We start from the raw sequence: 22,661 nt of genomic DNA, 5'->3' as shown, positions 1-22,661 counted from the left end.
TTAATTTGAAATAACATCAAGTACTCTAAAAGCAATTCGTTATAATCAATCATGTTTATTTAATTTTATATTAATGCGAGTTGATGAAGAATATTTTTTGTCATTTCTTGAGGAGTATAAATGAATAAACTTGACTGTTTTCCAACGCGAGAACACGCCGCATATAATTGGCCATGTGAAAAGACCGGATTTTCTAGATCCAACCCACAAATCGACATTGTTCGACCTTGTGACTTATTAATAGTCATGGCAAATGCCAAGCGAATTGGAAATTGCAGACATCTGAATGGAATGAGTGAGTCTGAAGGGATCATTGGGATTCGTGGCAGGAGAACAATTTCACCTTCAAATTTGCAGTTCAAAATTCTAGCTTCAAGAACATTGCCCACAATTTTTTATGACTAATCTTGTACTGTTGTATAGCTTAGGTGCATTTAAATTCCGAAGCAAAATGATAGGTGAGCCAATTTTTAATCGCAAGTTATGTGGTGGCATTCCTGGTAAATCCAGCGAATCCAAAAATTCAACAAGATAGTTGACTGCTTCGTTAGATCGGTAACAGTGTCGATCGATTTGAACAATATCTCATTTCCGGGCAACGACTATTGTATTTTGAAGTTAATAGCGTCAACATCGATATTTTTTGCGGCTAAAATAGCTCGTTCACGAAGCCACGCATGATTAGTACAATTAGCTTGTAAATCTGGAAATATGCTTTCAATCAAAGCGTCTTTCGTATTTACCATGTTGCAGAAATTGTCTGGCAATTCGATGCATTGTGTGTCTCCATGCAATGGTATGTTTCATTTCCAATGTTGAGCAATTGCTCGGAGAATGATAGTGCCAATGGATCGTTTTGCAGTTGAACACGTATATTTGTGTTAAGACGTAATGAACTGACATTTCGCCACAGATAAGACTGTTTTATACATGCGTTAATTTCATCCGCATATGTAGCGCGTGGAATTACCGGCAGTGACTGTATAAAATCGCCGGATAGCAGCAGTAAGGCACCACCCAAATGCCTGGTGTTTTTATTTAGATCTTTCATCATTCTATCGAGAGCTTCAAGTGAATGCTTGTGGGCCATAGTGCATTCATCCCAGATAACAATTTTGCATTTTTTCAAAACTTTAGCCATACCGGAATGCTTTTTTATGTTGCACACTGCATCTGGATTTGTCTGAATGTTCAACGGCAATTTCAGTGCTGAATTGGCAGTCTGTCTGCCATCAAGCAAAGTGGCTGCAATACCTGATGAAACAATTGCTAACGCAATATGATTTTGTAACTGAATGAGCGCAATTATTAGTGAGATGAGAAACGTTTTTCCAGTGCTACCTGGTGCGTCAAAAAAAAAAAAAAAAATCCGCCTTGTTCTGCTGCAATTGACAAATTAATTCGTCATTCTTTTGTTCATCAGTGAGTAGCTGCTCATTATTTTCATCGAAAGTAGTTAAATAGACCGTATTGAACTGTTGTTCGCGCGGAATCTCGCTGTTAATGATGTCTGTTGCTGGGCGGTTAGGTGAGAGCATACCAAAATGAATGAGTGGCATATTCGAAATCAAAATGCAAATATTTTCAATGTTTATTAGCGCTTCGTTATATATTTCAGTCGAAAACTCGATATTGGGATCTTGATCAGCGATCCGAAAGCGATGCAGAATTTCGTCGCTCATGGAATCTTTATATTTGTCCCAGAGGACAGGAGCTTGAGATGGAAAACATGTTGTCAATAATATGGAGAATAATTGGCGAATTTGATGAGAGGAACTCAATGCTGCATCTGCAAGTGTAATATCCCATTGGTTGTCATCTTGCAGCAAATGTAATTCGCGACACGCATCATGATATGTGTCGTACAAAATGCCATTGACTGTTCGCAAGTATTGGAAGGACGTCGGTTCAGGAACATTAACAATAAACGCAAGAAGAAACATTCGCGTTGCTTTGGATGGACATTGTATAATCGACCTAATGTATTTCCCAGAAATATGCCGTTGTATCCTTCAACCGGAACATCTCCATTTCGTGGTTCCCACTTTCTTGACTGTTTCTTCCATGTGAAATATCGTGGCACTTCAGCATAAATTAATGTCTTTGCGAATTGACCGGGAATACCTGGTCGGTTCGATAAACTCAGTTAATGTGGTTTTTAGGGCAATTGATGCACGTTGTAGAGCAGTCTCTTCCGTGAAATAAACACGCTGTCCATTTTCAAGGTGCACGGCCAAATGTATAACAGCAGGGTCTCTTTCGTGTATCGAAAAACCCAAAATACGTCAAACTGCTTCATTGCTGCTGATGTATCGGCCCATTTGATACTGTGTTCTTTCATCGTTTTCGTTAACATTGTGAACACCAAATACAGCCATATCACTGCCCTTATGGACATATTTGCATATATATTTTATGGACTTCACCGAACTGCAGAGCTCAATGTTTATGTGTGCTTTGTAGATTTTACACAGCAATGGTGAATACGGAACCACCCAATGATTGTCAGTGTCAACTGCTGTACCGTTTGACATGCGTAATTAATGTGATTGACCACCATGGTCAGTGTCTCTACGACGATACAATGGATAACCATCGATATTAGTGATTGTATCATTTTTACAATTTTTTGGAAAACGTTTCGTACCTTTTCCATTGACCATGCACGACGCCGTCATGTTTGTAGCACCGCATGGACCATGGATCATGTTAGCGGTAACAATCTCATACAATTCTTGATAGATATTCCGATCCGGAATTTTTGCCGAGATAGTTTTATCAATTTCTTTAGACTGTATTTTGTAGACCAACCAAATCAAAATATGCGCGTGTGGCAAACCTCGTTTTTGCCATTCAACAGAATACAGCCAGAAACATGTTTTGCTAAATACAGAGGAACGTATAATTAAGTTCATCAACGATTTTAACTTTTGTCTGAAGACACGTGCAGTGATATCGTACCGATCTATTGCAGTTTGACCTGGCAATAACGCAATTTTAATTAAATCTGGTCGTCCGTACGCGCGCACAAAAGTCATGGCGTCTTGAATATATTCTTGCATATGACGTGGGCTACCAATATATGATGATGGAAGAATATATGAAATACCGATGTCGTTGATATTAGTTAATGCGTCTACATTACCAACAATAGCATCACGCAAATGAATGTATTCCTCAGCTCGAAGTTTCGCCTGATTATACCTGAAGTATCGAATCGCTCGCTTTCAATTTTCGCATACATATCAGCGATATATTGATGAAACAGCTGGCGGCATCGAAGAATATTATTGTCTTCATTGGCACGAATCATCAACCGATATGCGTAGAAGTTCATCGCGCTCACTTTCTTGCTGGTTTCTGCACCTGCAAAGTAAAAATATAATTAAAACAAAAAGAATTTAATCGTGCATAAAAATAAAATATTAGGTAATGACATGTGTAGATGTACCTATTGTTGGATTTCTTTGTTTGATATTTAAATGATATGCATCTTCTCCTTCCCATAATATCAACGGATATTGCAAAGCGTCGTTAGAGCGAAGACTGTCTTCAATCGTATGCACTGTGTCATCTCTGCGTTGTATTCGTATATCTCGACTTTAAGATGCGTCGCCAATCGTAACAACTGCAACTTCATTAATGATCGGTGCATTATATCGGCCCGCGTGCTGCCCAGATGGTACTTTGTCTGCTTTTATGACGATCGTATAGTTGTCGTTCTGCAGTCTGTTTGAAACGGTATTGAACAACTGGACCAACTGGTTGTGATTCTGTAAAAACGGTTCTAAAATACCCACAATTTCTCGTCCCTCCATCTGCTTGATATGGTTGTACTGGCAGCGTGCGTTTATTTGCTGCTCCTCGTCACCCATGAAGTAGATTTGCAGAAATTTTGAATCGGTATTAGGCATCGGCATTAAAGAACCATTTTATGATAACTTGGCCCTGAATCTTAAACGTTGATTGAAAATTGCGACCATCCTCATTCTGAACGATTTTTGTTGCTCCAAGTGATGTTATTTGAAAGCACGAATTGAATTTGCGAATTTTACGCAAAAACAAATTAGATTGAGATGTAGCTCCAGCCAATAGTGTTTTCAACGGTTTTGGCGGCGAATTCAGTGGTGGCAATACAACTTTTCCAGACGCGCAGCAGAAACCGGCCGATTCATCTTTGTATTTGAGTGCATGATAGTGTTGGCATTGTTTATTCATAGCACCGATTGCAATTTGTGACTGTGACGAATAGTCAATGTAAGACTCATATTCAAACGCAAGGCGAAGAAATAATGCACGTGTCAGTGCGCGATACACTTGCAAACGCTGTTGCTCACTTGATCTGAATGTGGCGATGACTAGTTGGCGGGCTAGTCTTTGTCTCAATGCATTAGCTCGAAGGCGTTTGTTGCGTTGCTCTTGACTTTCATTAGCACGTCTGATTGCAGCCTGTCTTCTGCCAATCTATTTAACGGACGGTTCTGGACTAATTGTGAATTCCGAGTCCGTCGACCAATATTTCCTCCTCGTCCACGAAGACATGGCATTGTTTTATGTACGCATCTTGTATGTGAAGGTAATACACTTAGTATTCACTGATATGCGACACCTGAAACATCAAAAGACACCATAATACGCTCAAGTATTGCACACAAAAATGCAACGCCACCTACCGTGCTGATTTAAGAATGTAAATTTTCCAGGCCCCCACTTGTATACATACACAAAAATTCATTCAAATCTATCCAGCCGTTTAGTTGAAGTATAGATAAATAACGTAGATACCGACTGCAGCGCCATCTGCCGGGCTGATTTGTGAATCTAAACCATCCAGGGCGCCACCCAAACGCATAGAAAAAAATTCATTCAAATCGGTCCAGCCGTTTAGGAGGAGTTCAGTGACATACACACTAGAGTAGAATTGTATATATAAAGATAGGAAAAAACAAGTGCGAATTTCCCATTGGAAAAGGAGTAAAGCAGGGCGATCCTATATCCCCGAAGTTATTTGTAGCAGTTCTCGAGTTACCTATGTCCAAAATTATTTGGAACAACAGAAGAATAAGGATAAATGGTAAAAGGCTCACCAACCTGAGATTTTCTGACGATATAGTGGTCCTAGCTAAAAGATGGAAATGCAGTCCTCTATATAAGACTTAACAGATCGTTGTCAGGAAGTTGGACTTAAAATAAATCACTCTAAAACTAAGGTTATGCATAATAAGTGGATAGCTGCAGGACAAGTAACACTGAACGGCAACATCCTAAACAATATTACAGACTACGTTTACCTGGGGCAATTAATTGATACAAAACGGGATTTGAAACCTGAAATTTTTCGTCGAATTAAACTGGGTTGGAGGGCTTACGGAAGGAATGCAGCAGTTTTCAAATCTAACATGCCAGTCTACGTAAAGAAGTTTCTGATCAGTGTGTCCTACCGGTTTTAACGTACGGGTGTGAATCATGGACTTTAAATAAATTTTTCAAAAGGAAACTTAGAACTGCTCAGAGAGCTATGGAAAGGTCAGTGTTGGGTCTTGTCCGTAGCTCGTGGTCGTGTGGTAGCGTTCTCGCTTCCCGCGCCCGGATTCCCGGGTACGATTCCCGGCGGGGTCAGGGATTTTCCCTGCCTCGTGATGGCTGGGTGTTGTGTGCTGTCCTTAGGTTAGTTAGGTTTAAGTAGTTCTAAGTTCTAGGAGACTGATGACCATAGATGTTAAGTCCCATAGTGCTCAGAGCCATTTGAACCATTTGAATGTTGGGTCTCACTAAGAAAGATCGACAGAAAAGTGAAGACATACAAGCAATGACAGGAGTAAAAGACATTATAGAACGGGTTAAGACTCGAAAATGGGAGTGGGCTGCACATATTGCACGAAAGAAGGATGAAAGATGGACAAAATCAGTTCTAAAGTGGAGTCTCAGAGGAAAACGGAGGCCACCAGGGAGACCACCTGATCGCTGGGATAAGGAACTCAGGAAAGTTGAGGGCTTCAACTGGCAGAAGACAGCAGCGGGCAGATATGCATGGAAACTCCTCTTAAAATGTATTTAATAGCTTAAAGGGGCTACATGTTATATAGATTGAATTAGCTGAACAATAAATAAATAAATAAAACAAATAACCAGATGGCCGTATATTGCGCGAGTATCGTGCTCATCGACTGTGATCGCGCCCAAAATCTTTGTCCGACTGGAAGCTACTCTGTGACAAGGTTGTCTTTCAGCTTCTGCACAAGAAAGTGGGACACACGCAAACTCGGAGAATGCTTTCTGTGTCCGGGAGGAAGGTCCATAACGTCAAATATCAGATGGAATACCGATGTGTTCTGCCCAATTACCTATTTCATCTGGTCTTTTTGTTATAGTTGTTCACATTCTTAATCGAGTTGGTGCGTGTGCTAGTCGATAGAATTTTAGTAGTATATGCTGCGATGGTAATATTGTGAGTAGCGTTGTGAGGAGTGAAAAGTTGCTACCAAATCTGCTAATGCGTTCTGATTTGCGAATCAGATTTGCTTTGTAGTGCTCCAGTATAACTGTTTCCAACATATACTTAATCCTCGAGTTCTGTCGCGCAGTAGTTGCATCCAAAATTCCGTACATAGCAGCCGCAACAACATTAGTACGAATTAATAAAATAACAGGGACGCTACAAGGTCCCAACCCGAAAGAAGAAACCTAAGTCAAGACAGACTGGATTTTATTACGATAATCATGCCCCCTATATCACCGTACACAACACTGATTTGCTTTTAGGTTCCACAAGTTAAATACTATGCTAATTAATTACGATAAAATGATTATGTTACGAACTGATTCTGGAGAGGAAACTCCAACGCAGATTGAGCAAGGTAACTACTACACAGCAACCCTCCAATGTTGTGCATCACTACTCAAACATATCGAGGACATCCATCGCATCTACCACTGACAGGGGCCTAGGACATGTGTCGCTTTTTAGAAGTTTCGCGTCCAGAGTAGTGGCTCGTTCAGCGAGTGTTTATATCCGCCAGTCAGGATCAGGTAGCTGCTTCCGCTCCACTTCAGCCTTAAAATGTTATTTTTGTTGCATTTTCAGCTTTGAAACGTAATTAATCTACTCAGTTGGCCTGATGGGAGACAGATGCTATTTGCGTACATCTACATCTACATCTACATCCATATTCCGCAAGCCACCTAACGGTGTGTGGCGGAGGGTACCTGGAGTACCTCTATCGGTTCTCCCTACTATTCCAGTCTCGTATTGTTCCTGGAAAGAAGGATTCTCGGTATGCCTCTGTGTGGGCTCTAATCTCTCTGATTTTATCCTCATGGTCTCTTCGCGAGATATACGTAGGAGGGAGCAATATACTGCTTGACTCCTCGGTGAAGGTATGTTCTCGAAATTTCAACAAAAGCCCATACCGAGCTACTGAGCGTCTCTCTTGCAGAGTCTTCCACTAGAGTTTATCTATCATCTCCGTAACGCTTTCGCGATTACTAAATGAACCTGTAACGAAGCGCGCTGCTCTCCGTTGGATTTTCTCTATCTCTTCTATCAACCCTACCTGGTACGGATCCCACACCGGTGAGCAGTATTCAAGCAGTGGGCGAACAAGTGTACTGGAACCTAGTTCCTTTGATTTCGGACTGCATTTCCTTAGGATTCTTCCAGTGAACCTCAGTGTGGCATCTGCTTTACCGACGATTAATTTTATATGGTCATTCCACTTTAAATCACTCCTAATGCCTACTCCCAGATAATTTATGGAATTAACTGCTTCCAGTTGCTGCCCTGCTGTATTGTAGCTAAATGATAAAGGATCTTTCTTTCTATGTATTCGCAGCACATTACACTTGTCTACATTGAGATTCAATTGCCATTCCCTGCACCATGCGTCAATTCGCTGCGGATCTTCCTGCATTTCAGTACAATTTTCCATTGTTACAACCTCTCGATATACCACAGCATCATCCGCAAAAAGCCTCAGTGAACTTCCGATGTCATCCACAAGGTCATTTATGTATATTGTGAATAACAACGGTCCCATGACACTCCCCTGCGTCACACCTGAAATCATTCTTACTTCGGAAGACTTCTCTCCATTGAGAATGACAAACTGCGTTCTGTTATCTAGGAACTCTTCAATCCAATCACACAATTGGTCTGATAGTCCATATGCTCTTACTTTGTTCATTAAACGACTGTGGGGAACTGTATCGAACGCCTTGCGTAAGTCAAGAAACACGGCATCTACCTGGGAACCCGTGTCTATGGTCCTCTGAGTCTCGTGGACGAATAGCGCGAGCTGGGTTTAACACGATCGTCTTTTTCGAAACACATGCTGATTCCTGCAGAGTAGATTTCTAGTCTACATGTCTTGACTATTTTTTTTGTTATTTGTAGTAACTAGGACACACGCACGAATCAAATGCGGAACCATGATTCGTTGATTTTGATTCCAGGAGGATAACAGCTTTTCAGGCAGCAAGGCAGCCTGAACCATTGTCCACGGCACCATGTGGGTCTGAGCGCCAGCTCGTCAGAGGGGGTTCACCATGGCGCATCCCTCTACCATTTTGGAAAAGGCTATTATGATTGTTCATCTCTCTCGCCAAGCCTGGCAAATTACTTGCTCCCGGTCTTCACCTGCATGCCGGTTTATAGTGGCATTAAATTACCTCTCTACTTATTTATTTGCTCCATTCCATTACAATGTAAAACAATGATGTGCTTAGGGATTACACGTGATATGCTTGAACATGAATCTTAGCACAATCAACCAATGTTTGTTTCCTCTTTTGATATGTACATGGGATTTTGAGATGTTTCCCTCTGGCATCTTAATTCTGTTTTTATTTGTGGGACTTTCCTTTGTTACTGATAATCGAACAACTGTACGGTTCACTCTATGTGCGAGAGGAATATAATTTGTCCGAGATCATTGTCATGACTCGGCCTACAAGTTTACTTATCTCTAGATATCATACGTGAGGTTTAAATATTTCGTGTACTTTTGGTGCAAGTTTATATTGACGTAAATTGATTAGTGATGGAGATGATTAAGCAGAAAGTCGACGGATAAGGACTGAAAATAAATCTAAATCGTCAACTGTACTCCACTAAAGATGGTTCAAATGGCTCTGAGCACTATGGGACTCAACATCTTAGGTCATAAGTCCCCTAGAACTTAGAACTACTTAAACCTAACTAACCTAAGGACATCACACACACCCATGCCCGAGGCAGGATTCGAACCTGCGACCGTAGCAGTCCCGCGGTTCCGGACTGCAGCGCCAGAACCGCACAGCCACCGCGGCCGGCCTCCACTAAAGATATTATGATGTGTTCTCATAGTCGATCAATCATACCTGACTAACAGGCTCGTCAATTTCCATTTCATTTTTGCTACTGTCATAATTACGTTTTTCATTCCAGTTTGTTCTGTGATCTATTATTTGCTTCCTGTCTCTGTTAGTTTCTCTTCATTATTGCTGACCAATACTCACAGTATTTTTGTACCACACATCCATTATTTTCTGTTTCAGACATATTGGAATGTTAGTTTTGAAAACTATTTAATTTACCAAAGGCACACAGTTCCATTTTAATATTCTTTTTATTTATTTTAGCATTAACCCAGTGGTTGTCTCCAACTGTACTAAATACATATACCAGTTACTGGTTATAGATTTCCATTGTAAATTTGAACATTTCTTCCATGTAGTAGCAATAGTTTCATTCATTCGTCGACTATTTTGACAAGTTTATTGTGCATCTCATAGTATTACAGATTAAGAATAAAAAGACATAACGAGTTCACTGCACAACACTATTAAAGGTTAATTTTTTCGAAAACGTCGAAATTGTCTCCCAAAGCTATGTGTAAGTCTGAATTTTGGCTTCGAGGTTCTCATGATCTTTCTATGTAATTGTGCAAAAGTATGGCCCTCAGCAACGTCACCCTCGGGCTTAAAACGGAAACGTGTCGACACATGCGAAAAAAAGGCCACAGCTCCGAAGTTCATGTGAGGTATAATGTCGGTTAGTTATGTCACACTGGCGCCAAATTTCACCAAAATTCTGCCCAGAGCCACCATGAGCGTGTCACTGGATGGGAAGGTCATCACACACCCTTTTAATCAAATTTCACCTCTTCTGTTGACGCCTTTGAGAAGAAAGTGAGAACCGCCACGCCCAACGTTTAAATCACGCGATTTTCTTATGGGTGGCCGACGAAAACTTTTCACACACCGCCGCTCAGAATCTACATGAAGAAACCTCAATAGGTGGCATAGAGGGCGTCCATGAAACCACACCTTTCCTTGGGACGTCGATTCAAACATTTCGCAGTACAAAATGATAGTTCACAGCGCGATGAGCCACGGGTCGACGTTCTTTATAACCTTTGACTCTGTTGACACCCCGAGACGTTCCAACTATTGACACTGTGGAACTACATCCCCACCTTAGGTGATCGCACACTTTGGAGTGTAGCGCGACCCAAATTTTTGCTCTCGTGTACGGTTGGGACCATTAGGGACCGTTCAAAACCATTCGATGAAATTTGAACGTGATCCGAAGCTGCAAAGGGTGGTTATGCATTTGCAGCCCTCCTCTTTGATAACATCCTATGGGGTGATCATGGGAGGGCGGGTGAGGTTCACAAATGATTGAATAAAGTCCAAAGGCTCTTTTTGGTACCTCCCCTCCCCCACTACGGCAATACCTTCTCTGGCACCCACCCACGCTTATCTGTACCTGCAGGCTCCTAAGGTTGGTTCGTAAGTTCTCCCTATATAAGCCCTTTTTTTTTAAATTCTTTATTCATCCATTTGTCAATATCGCCGCACCTCCCCCCTTCCCCCGTCTCCTCGCCATGTTCAATACAAAGGATACACGAGGGCGCGCAACAAGAGGGCCGAAAATGCATAAGCACCATGTGCTGTTTCGGATCACGTTCGTATTTTTGAACGGCCTCTAGAGGTCCCAACGTGTGCATGAGAGCAAAAATTGCGGTCGCGCTGAACTCTACGATCAATTGCGGTGGGTATGTAGCTCTACAATGTCCTTAGAAACGTCTTGAAACGACCGGAGGTGTCAAAGATTGTAAACAATGTCGTCCTGTGGCTGAACGCACTGTGAACTGTCGTTCTGGATTTTAGTGTGAATGTTTTCCTCTGCCACCTGTAAGAAACTGCATGATTTCAACGCTGGGCGTCGCGGTTCTGACCTTCTTCGTAGAGGCGTCAAAAGAAGAATCGAAATGTTCATGGCCCGGGGGTTGGGAGGGGGGTGGGGTGGGAGGGTGACGAACTCCCCATCCTGTGACACGTCCACAGTGGTGTTGTGAAACATCATTAACCCACCTTAGAGCATGCATGGACTGAGCTCTGGCCTCTTTTCACATGCTGGTTGAAGCCTTGTCGAGCCCGATGGTGGCGTGGCACGGCGCCACGCTTTTGCACCATTACGGAGGGAGATGGGAGACTGCAGGCACATTTGAACCAAATTTACAAATTCTGCGTCGCAGTGGGAGACAGTTACGGCGTGTGTTGCGCGGCATATATACAGCCAACGGCATACTTACATGTATTGTTTAGACAGAGGCGGGCCGGCAGCCAGTCGTGACTTTACAACAGGAACCATCCCGTCATATGCCAGAAATATTTCAGGGAAAATAAGAAAAACCTAGATTGGGATGGCCAGATGAAGATTAGAGCCTCTCTAAAGTGAGGCCAATCTGTTTAAGGCAACGCAATCTCACTCGGTCTACTCCCAGTGTATACACTTGCGGGCTTTCAAAATATGAAATGATGAAAGGATGTGGCGGCCCTCAACTGCGTACCCTCCGACTCAGTGTTTAAAAGTTTTCGCTGGTTTCATTCTTTAGGGGCTGCCGCATTACAGGCCAAATACTGCTGAGTCTACAGTATACGATAAGAAAAGACACATGAATCAAATGGTCGAAGGTTTCTATCACTCGTCAATTATAAATTATGAATGTAACATATAAATTTATAAATGAAAGATTGCAATTAAATAAAATCTGCAGGTACTATCTTAACGACTTTAAATGATGAGTACGATGGTAGAAGCACTTTAGAGAATATGGTATATTTCTGCAAAACACTTATTGTTGTGGATGGTCCAGCAATTAAATAAAATATAAGTTGAATAATAGGGAGACAATAAATTTCTACTGCACGTAATTAGTCATGGACAACAACATATTTATTTCTAAACGCACACTACGTCTTCACTGTAGAAGCCACGGAAATCTCACAAGTGCACAAGGCGGCACTCTGAAGTTTTTCTATCTGCCGCGACCACGCGCCAACCGCTCCCCCGCGACTCCGCGTCCGTCACCGTACTGTCCGTGTCCTGTTCGACAGTCCCTCACCGTATTCCCTTCCTTCCAGTCTCCCCATTCACGATCGCCGTGATTGGCTACATCGCTCCCTCCATGTCTTCATTCCAACGCACCCACACAAACATAATGAAACACATTCCAAGTACTGGATTTACATTTAAATAACTTGAAATTATATAAATATTTCTACGGCTGGACCATAAACACACTCTAACACACGTTATAAGATACGTAAACAAATTAAGTAAACGTATATCAAAAGAATAGAACAAAAGGTAGGCCAGTAGCCTAATGTCTCTGTGCTTTCTAAAACCCAGTAAATATTTAACCAATTTCTTCATGAATAGTATATATCGGATATAAACAAAGACATAGATGAGTAAATATATTTATGAGCATGCTGATACCGTCTTTCCGTGTAACTGTGGAGTACTTATGGTCTGACGCGATTGATCGTAATCGGCCACTTTGACCTCCAATAACTCATGTACTATTCAAGTTACATGCCTGTAATTTATATCAATTTAGGTTTATCCTAATAGCTTTCTAAAGACACATCGATCGACTGAATCGCATGAAGCGTTTAAATTTTGAAAATTCGTTGCTGGGTGTTTCTTGTATAATTTACCATCAGATACTAAACTTTAAACCAATAAAAATATTGAAAATCTGAATAATCCATTAGAATTGTCGTGCAAATAATGGTAATGTACATGTTTCTTTTTGAGGTATTATGATTCATCTGGCTACTATTAATTTCTATAGGACTGTGAAACGTCTGCCATTAAGGTTTCACAAAGTCCGCCATCTTTGGCACTTCCGGCATAGACATCTCCTTCATCGACACAAGGTACCGTCCCTGTCACAGCGGAAATCCCAGCCACGCGGCTGGACCATGCGCTGGGGCTACCCCTCTCGTCCGGCTAACGTTCGCCACCACGTGTTTGCTGCCGGGCCCCGGCTGGCCGAGCGGCCCGTCCGGCCACGCCAACTTAGAATATTTTCAGGGCGCCACAGTTCGCCCGTTACCTCACACACTGTCATGCAGTGTAGCTATTTAATGATATAAAAAGATAGTGCTACACTGCTAATTCATTTCGCAGTACCAAACTGTTCAAACGTTTGTGAATTCCTGAGGGACCAAACTGCTGAGGCCATCGGTCCCTAGACTTACTCTCTACTTAAACTAACTGATGGTAAGAACAACACACACATCCATGCCCGAGGGACGACTCGAACCTCTGGCGGGAGTTCGCAGTACCGATCACTGCATATAATACATACGGTATACACTCATTGCCTCATGAAGTAAAACTGTATACACTATCAGCTGACATCATCACTACGGTGACAACGTTCGGATTACATTTTGTGTAACTTGACTTTCCATTTATGAAGGGTATTCAAATGGAAACGAGACAGATGGAAAATGGTAAACTGTTTATTGTTTCTAAAGTAATCTTACTGTAGACAGTAGTACACTTACTGTGAAACAAGACGATTAATGCCTATTTGGAAGAATGTGTGCGGTTGCATATTGAAACATATTTGTATCTAGGCGTGTACCTTGTCATCCGAAAGCAATTGACGGCTACGAAAGTCTTTCTCCGCGCTCCAGAAATATCGAAATCGCATAGGGACAGATTGCGACTGTATGGAGAATGAGTAAGGGCGTCGCATCGAAGCTTCTGTAGTGTAGCCCGAACTACATTGGCAACATGTGGCTGGAAATTTTCCTGTAAGAGAATGACACCGTCCGTCGACATTCCTGGGCGTTGAGATATAGTGGCCTGTTTCAATTTTTGTGAAGTGTTCACATACCACTGTGCGTTAATTGTGACTCCGTATTTCTGAAATTCAATGAGCAACCTGCCCTTGCAATCAAAGAAAAAGGCCATCGTGGCTTTACCGGGGCTGCCGTGTCCGTTGTTTCGATTATACTGGGATACCCTCCACACACTCCCGATTTCCCCCCAAGTGATTTCCACGTTTTTGGAGGCCTGAAGAAGATATTCGTAGCTGTCGATTTGCTTCGGTCGGTGAAGTGCACTGTTGGGTACAATCATGGTTCCGCAGGCAACCGAAAACATTTTTCCATGAAGGCATTCACCGTCATGTATCGCAGTAGGATGAAGGTATTGACAGTTACGGCAATTACTTTTGAAGTAATAAACAGTTTACTTACTTTCTTTCCATCTATCTCATTTTCATTTGTGTGCCTCTTGTACTTGCTTGATCAACTGCGTCAGTATCCCTCCGTAATGAGTGTTGTCCACTTCAGAGCTTTGGAGTAATGTTTGCCAGAAACAATAGCATTAAAGTGCAAAAGTGCGGCGTGAAATGTCAGTAATATTTTATTTCTACTCTTATTATTTACGTATGTTATACTTTTACCGTACTCTTAGTCTGCACGTGGTGCGGCAGTGAAGAAACCGGACTCATGCTATAACTCCTTATTGAAAAACCTTACACAACCGAAATGTGTCCACTCCCCGATCCTGCATTTTCCTCTATTTCATGCAGTGCAGCAAGTCTTTTTTACGTCAAATATTTTGAACAAACAGCCTCAGTTGCGCAAATTTTATGGTCTTTACCAGGTTTCGGCTAAATTAATCTAGCCTTCTTCAGAAGCATAAAATTACTATAACATGCCAGAGGAAGGCACATTCAACCTTAAAATTAAAACCTATAGTACCGTGGTACCATGTCGAATTAAAACTATTTAACTGGAGTCCAGCCCCGACATCTCTTCGCCACGCGGTCGGTTGGCAGCCGCAACTACGTTGGCACTGACCGTTGCAATTTCCTCTCATGCTGTTGAGGAGGCTCGTCGCTTTTTCCTTCACTGCATTCACGGACTCGAACCTGGTTCCTTTTAGCGCAGGTGCAGCATGGTGCTAAGACGGGCGAATACGGTGGATGTTCTGCCACTGAAATGTTGTTTTCGTCAAAAACCTATTCACAGACATCGCGTTATGGCCGGCGCGTTGTCCTGACGAAGAATCCATGAGCGGTTCTTCCACAGATCTGATCTTCGTCGCACACGTTCACGGAGGGTTTTCAGAACGGTAGGATAATGAGCTTCATTGAGAGAGTGAACTCCGGGCATACAATCAATGTACATAACCCATTCGGTTATCGAGGAAATCAAGCATCAGTGCTTTGAATTTTCGTCCACTCATGCACGCGTTCTACTTCCCAGGGGATAGAGGGCTCTTCCAATGCAGTGATTGTCGCTTAGTCTCTTAATCGCATTGGAATATATATGTTTCATCAAACGTGATTACTTTGCTGAGGTAATAGGGGTAATTTTCAGTGTTTTCAAGAGTGTCAGCACAGCAGTCTACGCGATGTTGCTTTTGCTCGTTTGTGAAGATTCTTGGCACCACTTTAGCACAAACCTTTGTCATGCCCAGATTATCGTGCAGAACCTGTGTACCGGTTTCCTTGTTGATGAAGGCAAGTTCTGAAATTGCTCGAATGCTCAGGCTGCGGCCTTCTCGAACAATTCTACTGACCTTCTCCACATTCTCTTTAGATTGTGAAGTGAAAGGACGGCCAGATTTCGTATCGTCTTCGACGTCTTCCCTACCGTCTTCTTCACCCACTCGAAAGCTTGCGTGCGAGACAGAAACTGATCTCCATAAACTTGTTTCAACAAATCGTAAGTTTCTGTGGTGGATTATCCAAGTTTTGTGAGGAATTTGTAGTTTAGAAGTTGTTCCACTTTAGACCGCATCCTAATTCCTACGGAGCTCAGACACGCGTCCGTTTCTAAGATGGCTCACAGCCAGACTAACCACCACAGCGGCTTGAAATTTTGTACGCGTCTCAGGGAGAGTCCCAAGGCTATTCCCCCACACTTCTCTTTGTCATCGACGAAGACAGAAATGCGCACAAAAATCAGTCCAGGTTCTTTATTGGAACATCTCGTATTTATTATACACTGTTTTAGGCTTACTGTAACTGAATTTCAGGGCTAATACGAATCTTACTGTTTTAAACTGTTCCATACGTCGTTGAAGTTTAACTACACTGAAGGAAAATAGTACGCTGTCATGAGCTAAACCAAAGTGGTCCACGTGTCTTCCGTTACTCAGTTGAGGGATCTGAATACTTCCTCAAGGGGGCTGATAATGGTTTTAATGACACGGACTTCACTTGTCTGACTGTTGTTTCAATTCTGAATTTTCTAATACTTTGATGCCTAATGGAAATCATAAAGCTGATGTAGGCTATACATTTTTCATCGCAATAACATGGCTTAACGCATGCCTTTTTTTCTAAAATGCACGTAGGGTATCCTCTGATTCCGTGGTTGACTTGACCCTAGGCCTTCATACACCGAGACGTGGTGTGCTCCCCAGCGGTAATGAGCTGTTAAGTTCTAATATTTAGCTCGAACAACAGGCACACACCACTGCACAGCTCCGAAGATAAAATTAAGTCGCAGATTCTACTTTGGTGGCCGATCGTAGAGGACTAAAACTTTTTATCATTAATAGTAGTTGTAATGTTCAAGAGCTGTATTGCCTATCCACTTGATTATTTGTTGTTATAGGAACTCAAAGACATTCACTTCATCGGGCTCGACGTAGCTTACTATCACAGGTCTGTCAATATTCAGTTTTGAAATTGTCTACAACCAACTCACGACATGTAGACGCAATAAAACCTGTGCAATCAATCATAGGAAATTTTTTTAGCTGGAATATTTTATTTTATCACAGTTATTTCCTATGCATTAATATCAAATTTGTAATAATCTATAGCGTGCAATGATGTTAGTATTCTTGTTTGTTTAATCTTTGCTTTGCTGGCAAAAATAATCTCTGAATTGTCATTTGAATGATTACTTACAGTTAAATTTACGTTTCCTCAGTTCAGTTCTGAAATAAAGTCAGTCTACTCTTGGAAAAGTATACTTCCTAACACTTTCACTCAAATATCGTGAAATAGAACCACCACAAACTCAGCATCGTAATTTCAATAATTCAGAGATGTTACTTTTGAGTATCAGTTTTTGCGAGATGTATCTGAACTGGTACTTTAGCTTAGATTATATCACTTGATCAAAAAAAATTACAGTTAAGCCAATGATTCACGAAAATGTTTTTCAAGCAGAATTAAAGTCTTCAAAATATTTTTGAGCATTTTTTGAATATTTATTACATGACTTTTACACACACAGATAGTATCGCTACGTCTCAAACATTAATGAAATGCATCAATAGCTTCCAATCAATAGTAGTGAAAGGTGAACATGAACTGGAAATATTTAACGTTTTACAATTCAAAGTACAGTTTTTTCTTTTGTCGTCATTATTAACGCAGGGTCGGGCGAGTTGCTTCAGGGTGTCTTTTTTGGAAAATGGTCGTCGATTCGACGCCAATGTAGCCCAACGACGATGACTAAAAGACTGTTCCTTCCGCCCCATCCACTCCCCACACTTGTAACACGAAAAATAAGAAATAATACACATTTTTACAGCATCAGATAGTCAAACAAAAACAGCCATAACATGACAGTATGGTACGAAGTACTACGGACAATAGCAACAGTTCTAAAGAATACCTGGTGTGAAAAGTGAATTAAGATGTTTGGGATTTGTTGTCACGGCAGACTGTCCTTTCTTTCCCTGGCAGCTCCCGGACTGCAAGCGCACGTTGGCTCGTGTCACGTGGACCATAGTTAGCAGGCAGGGGTCCCTTTGAGACTGCCTCGTAGTCCCTGCTTTGTCCCAAAGAAACGGATAGCGCTCATTTTTCGTCTGCCGCAGAGGGCACAGGTCAAGAGGCGAGGCCGCCTAATGGAAGCCGACCCGCACCTCACCTCCGTTTCCGCAGCGTCGGACGCCACGGCTCGGTGCGAGAAAAGGGACGCAAAGTAGCGCGTAGGCCCCAACCGCTGAATTGCACACCAGCAAGCGGTGGCGCTATGGAGCCGCTATTTTCTTAAGACGGGTTTTTTGGCAAGCACTTAACGATACTACAGTAGGTCGTTCTGTTCACCATGTTCCGCAGGAGCAGTTCCTACTACAGGGAAGGCTGAAAAGTGGAAGGAATATGTAGGAGACCTATACGAAGGCAACAGAAAGGGAAGAAGAAGTAGATGAAGATGAAATGAGAGATATGATACAGCGAGAAGAATTCGGCAAATAATTAAAAGACCCAATTAGAAACAAGAAAACAAGAGGTGTCCACAGAATTATTGAGGTTATTGGGAGGAATACAATGACAAAAATATTCCAGCTGCTGTTCAAGATACACGAGGCAGAAGAAATACCGTCAGACTTCAAGAAAAAGGTAAATAAGTTTTTTTTCAAAGAAGGCAAGTGCTGACAGATATGAATACTTCTGAACTATCAGTCTAATAAGTCATGTCGCAAAGTACTGACACGAATTATTTAGGGAAGAATGGAAATACTGATAGAAGCCGAGCTTGGGAACTCTGTTACGACTCCGCAGCTAAGTAGGAACTCATCCGATAACCCTGACCATACAACTTAGCATGGAAGAAAGAAAAGTAAAATAAAAACATTTGCTGATTCAGAAAACGTTTTTGAAAATATTGAGTGAAATAAACTATTTTGAAATTCTGAAAAAAGTAGGGGTAAAATACAGGAAGTGAAAGATTATTTATAATTAATATACAAAAAGATAGCAGTTAAAAGTGTCGAATGGCACAGTAAAAGTATTAGATGAATTGTTGTATTTGGGTAGATATTGACAAGGGCTGAACTAGGTTGATATAAAAATCAGACTAGCGATAAAAAGAAAAGAGTTCTTAAAAAATAGAAATTTGTTAACACTGATTATAAGTTTAGATCTCTTTTCTGATGGTATGTGTATGAAATCTAACCTTGTACAGGAGTGAAGTGTGGTGAAGGAATAAGAAGAGAATGAAAACTTGTGAAATACGGTTCTGCAGGTGGTTGGTAAAGATCAGCCAGACAGATTGGATAACCGATGATCTACTGAATCGAATTGGTGAGAAAAGAAGTTCATGACATAAGTTGGCTATAAGAAGGGATCGTTTGATAAGACACGCACTGATTCATAAAGGGTTCGTCAGTATGCTGATTGAGGGAAAACTGAGGGGGGGGGGTAAATATTGTAGATGGGACAAATGTTGTAGAGGGGGTAAGTATCATAAAGGGAGACGAGGCCTTGAGTACGGTAAGCAAGATCAAATGGATAATCGAGTATGAATGTAGATACGAACAGATATGCAAATGTTCAAGGGAAGCTTATTTTTAAACCATCTTTCATAATTTTACGTTTTGCTAACTTCTTCCTTGAGCCATTACTGTGGTTATCAATTCTTCACTAAAGTGCACGATTTGTCCATGAGTGTGTGTTAGACGGTGTTGGCACGCTCTCGGCGATTAAAGTTAGTCGACAACTTTTAACATTGCAGCGTGTCAGCAATAGTGAATTAGTGAATGATTAAATAATTATAAAGAATCCGCCTCGATTGCAAATAGAAACAGGATGTTCACCTAGGTTTCGGCGCGGATAACCACGCCTTTTTAGGAGCGCAGTTCGGCAGTTTGTAGTTTTAGCGGTTATCCGTGCCGAAACCTAGGTTAACATCCAGTTTCTACTTGCAATCGAGGCGGATTCTTTATAATTATTAAAAGTTAGTCCCTGAAGACGAGTGATTGTTGACAATCGGCACGGAGGAGAAGCGGGCCACTGAGTGGTTGACAGAGAGAGAGAGAGAGAGAGAGAGAGAGATCAAGCGAGCGAGCCAGAGAGAGAGAGACAGAGAGAGAGAGAGAGAGAGTGAGAGGGGGAGGGGAGCTGCTTCTTTGCCTTGAATCCAGCTGGGTAGCTTATGCGGTTGGCACCTTACGTTGCTAAAGGACTGCTGTTGATTTCAATAAAACTGCCACATGTGGAGCCAAAGTCACACGTTTAGGTGATGGTGATTGCTTCTGTTTCTAGTGACATTTGTTCTCGCCTTCGTACTACAACCGCAGTAGACTTGTCTCCATCATAATCGCAACATTTTGAATACAAGGTTATGTAGTTGTATGTCGCGACAGGTAAAGGAAGTGATTGGTCCGTTACCCGATTCCCGAGCAGTGACTACATGCTGTTAAATTTCACGCTGTTTAATTTCTGCTTGTTGTATGCCGCCATTTGTTACATTTTACGAATTTGTTGGTTAAAGTGTTTTTCCTAAAGTCTTGATTTAGTCTGTTGCAGGCAATTTTGTATACACGGAAGCAGGAAATAGCCGGTTGGTTATAATTAAATTTTCCATGTTTAAAACGTTATAACACGGAAACTAATTACTATACGGGTACCAATCTTGGTAGCATTAATGTCCAGAGTATGGGGTGCATGATTTTCATGCGTCACAGCGCTACCCTTCAGTTCCAACTATGTCCACTAGGTGCCGTGATTAATCATCGTGATTCATAGTCTCACACACCTGACCAGTCGCAGTGCACAAGTTGACGTGTTAACATGAGCTTGGACTAAAGGAACAGAGCATTACTGACGAAGCTCTATTATCAAAACAACAGTAAAGTTGTAGATCCACTTAGAGAATGTCGCCGGCTGAAAGGAGTAGGGGAGACCGGGGCACGTTGGCCATATTAAAAAAAAATAAAAGTAGTAATTTCTTTTACATATTTCAATTTATGAAATTATTGCTAAATATTTAGAGCAGTCTTACTGAATCTGAATCACAATTATTAACCTTGAAAATATGAGTGAAAAAGTTTTAAAAAAATTAATTACTGGACATATGTCAAGTGGGCCAATCTGCCCCTACCTCGGGGTAAGTTGGCCCAGAGGCTGGGGCATGTTGACCCATACAATATTTTGGTAAGTTAACTTTAGGATATCAAAATAAAACGAATAGTTATCAAGAAACATACTTTAATGTACATCAAATAAAGTTGAATATTGAGTTAAATGCTTAACATTTTATTATGACAACGAGAAAGCTTAAAATTATTAGGAATTATAGTGTCGTAATACAAACCAATCAACTTTAATCACTGTCCACATCCAAAGGATCAGCACAGTTATAACACTCATAAAATCGATCACGGATTTCATTTTTCACGCATGTCTGATGACCCCAACGCTTGCAGTTTGTGCACTGAATCCATTGTGCTCCAGGTTGACTGAAAAAGGCTTGAGACACCTTAGGCACAATGAATCTTCATCTTCCTCATCGTCATCATCATCTTCATAATCGTCATCTTCCATTGGCTTCTTCTTGCGTTTAAGGCCTACTGCAGTTGATTTAGTTAATTTCATTCTACCGTTGCTCCTACTTTCTTTTTGAAAAAGTGCTTTGTTAGCCTGTTATTTAAGTTTTCTTTCCAATGCTTTCGCCTTCTTTTCTTTTGCACCTTTTTGCTCTTCCTCGAGGCCTTTTTTTTACTGGAGGGTCTGTCACTCTTTTCCTTTTCCCTGCTCCCATACTTTTTCTTGGCTCTGCTTTTTCGAAAGGTCTGACCTCTTCTGGAGTTGGAAACGGTCTTACGTTTATCTCAGCTCGAGTTGACGGACTGTTTTCAGTATTTGGGTCTGGTCTATCTGAAGTGTAGGAAGGCATAAAATCACTGTCAGCAAAAATATTTTTGTTAAAGGATTGATCCCAGTTACCTTGAATCCACTGGTTATGTTATTGGGAGTTGCAGCAGTTGGAAGTGCTACTCGCACTATAGACGGGATGTCGTAATTAGTCATAGGCCGTTTATTATTGGTAACCCTTGCATCACATGCTGAGTTCACGAACTTTTTAAAAGGCCCATAAACACTTCTGTCTAAAGGCTGCATCTTGTGGCTACAATGCGCCGAAAAAAGGTAGAAACGTGATTCCATTATCTTTACAATAATCAAGAATTTCAGAGTCGAGATGTGAACTGTGATTATCAATCAAAACCAAGCAAGGTCGTTCTTTTGAGCAGCGAGCATGTAGAACAAAATGATTGATATATTTTGCAAAGTTTGTCTCTGTCATCCATCCCGAAGGATGAGCTGCTCCATCACACGCAATCGGGCCGTCAAGGATAAAATGAGGCTTGAAGTTGACCCTCGGGAAGATGAAGAATGGAGGCACACTATTACCCAAAGCACTAACTGCAAAACCGATCGTAACAAGTGACCCTCTCTCAGCCGATGTCACTCGTCCTATTTGGCGGAAACCTCTTCGAGCCACTACACGATCAGGACGCTGGACGGTAGTTACTCCAGTTTCGTCAACGTTCCAGATGTCCACTGGGGTCACTTTTAGTCTTTTTAAAACTATGTCGACATTATTAAAAAACAGTT

The sequence above is a fragment of the Schistocerca cancellata genome, chromosome 8 (genome assembly GCF_023864275.1).
Source record: "Schistocerca cancellata isolate TAMUIC-IGC-003103 chromosome 8, iqSchCanc2.1, whole genome shotgun sequence".
Classification (NCBI taxonomy): Eukaryota; Metazoa; Arthropoda; class Insecta; order Orthoptera; family Acrididae; genus Schistocerca; species Schistocerca cancellata.
Note: the sequence above shows the minus strand (reverse complement) of the source record.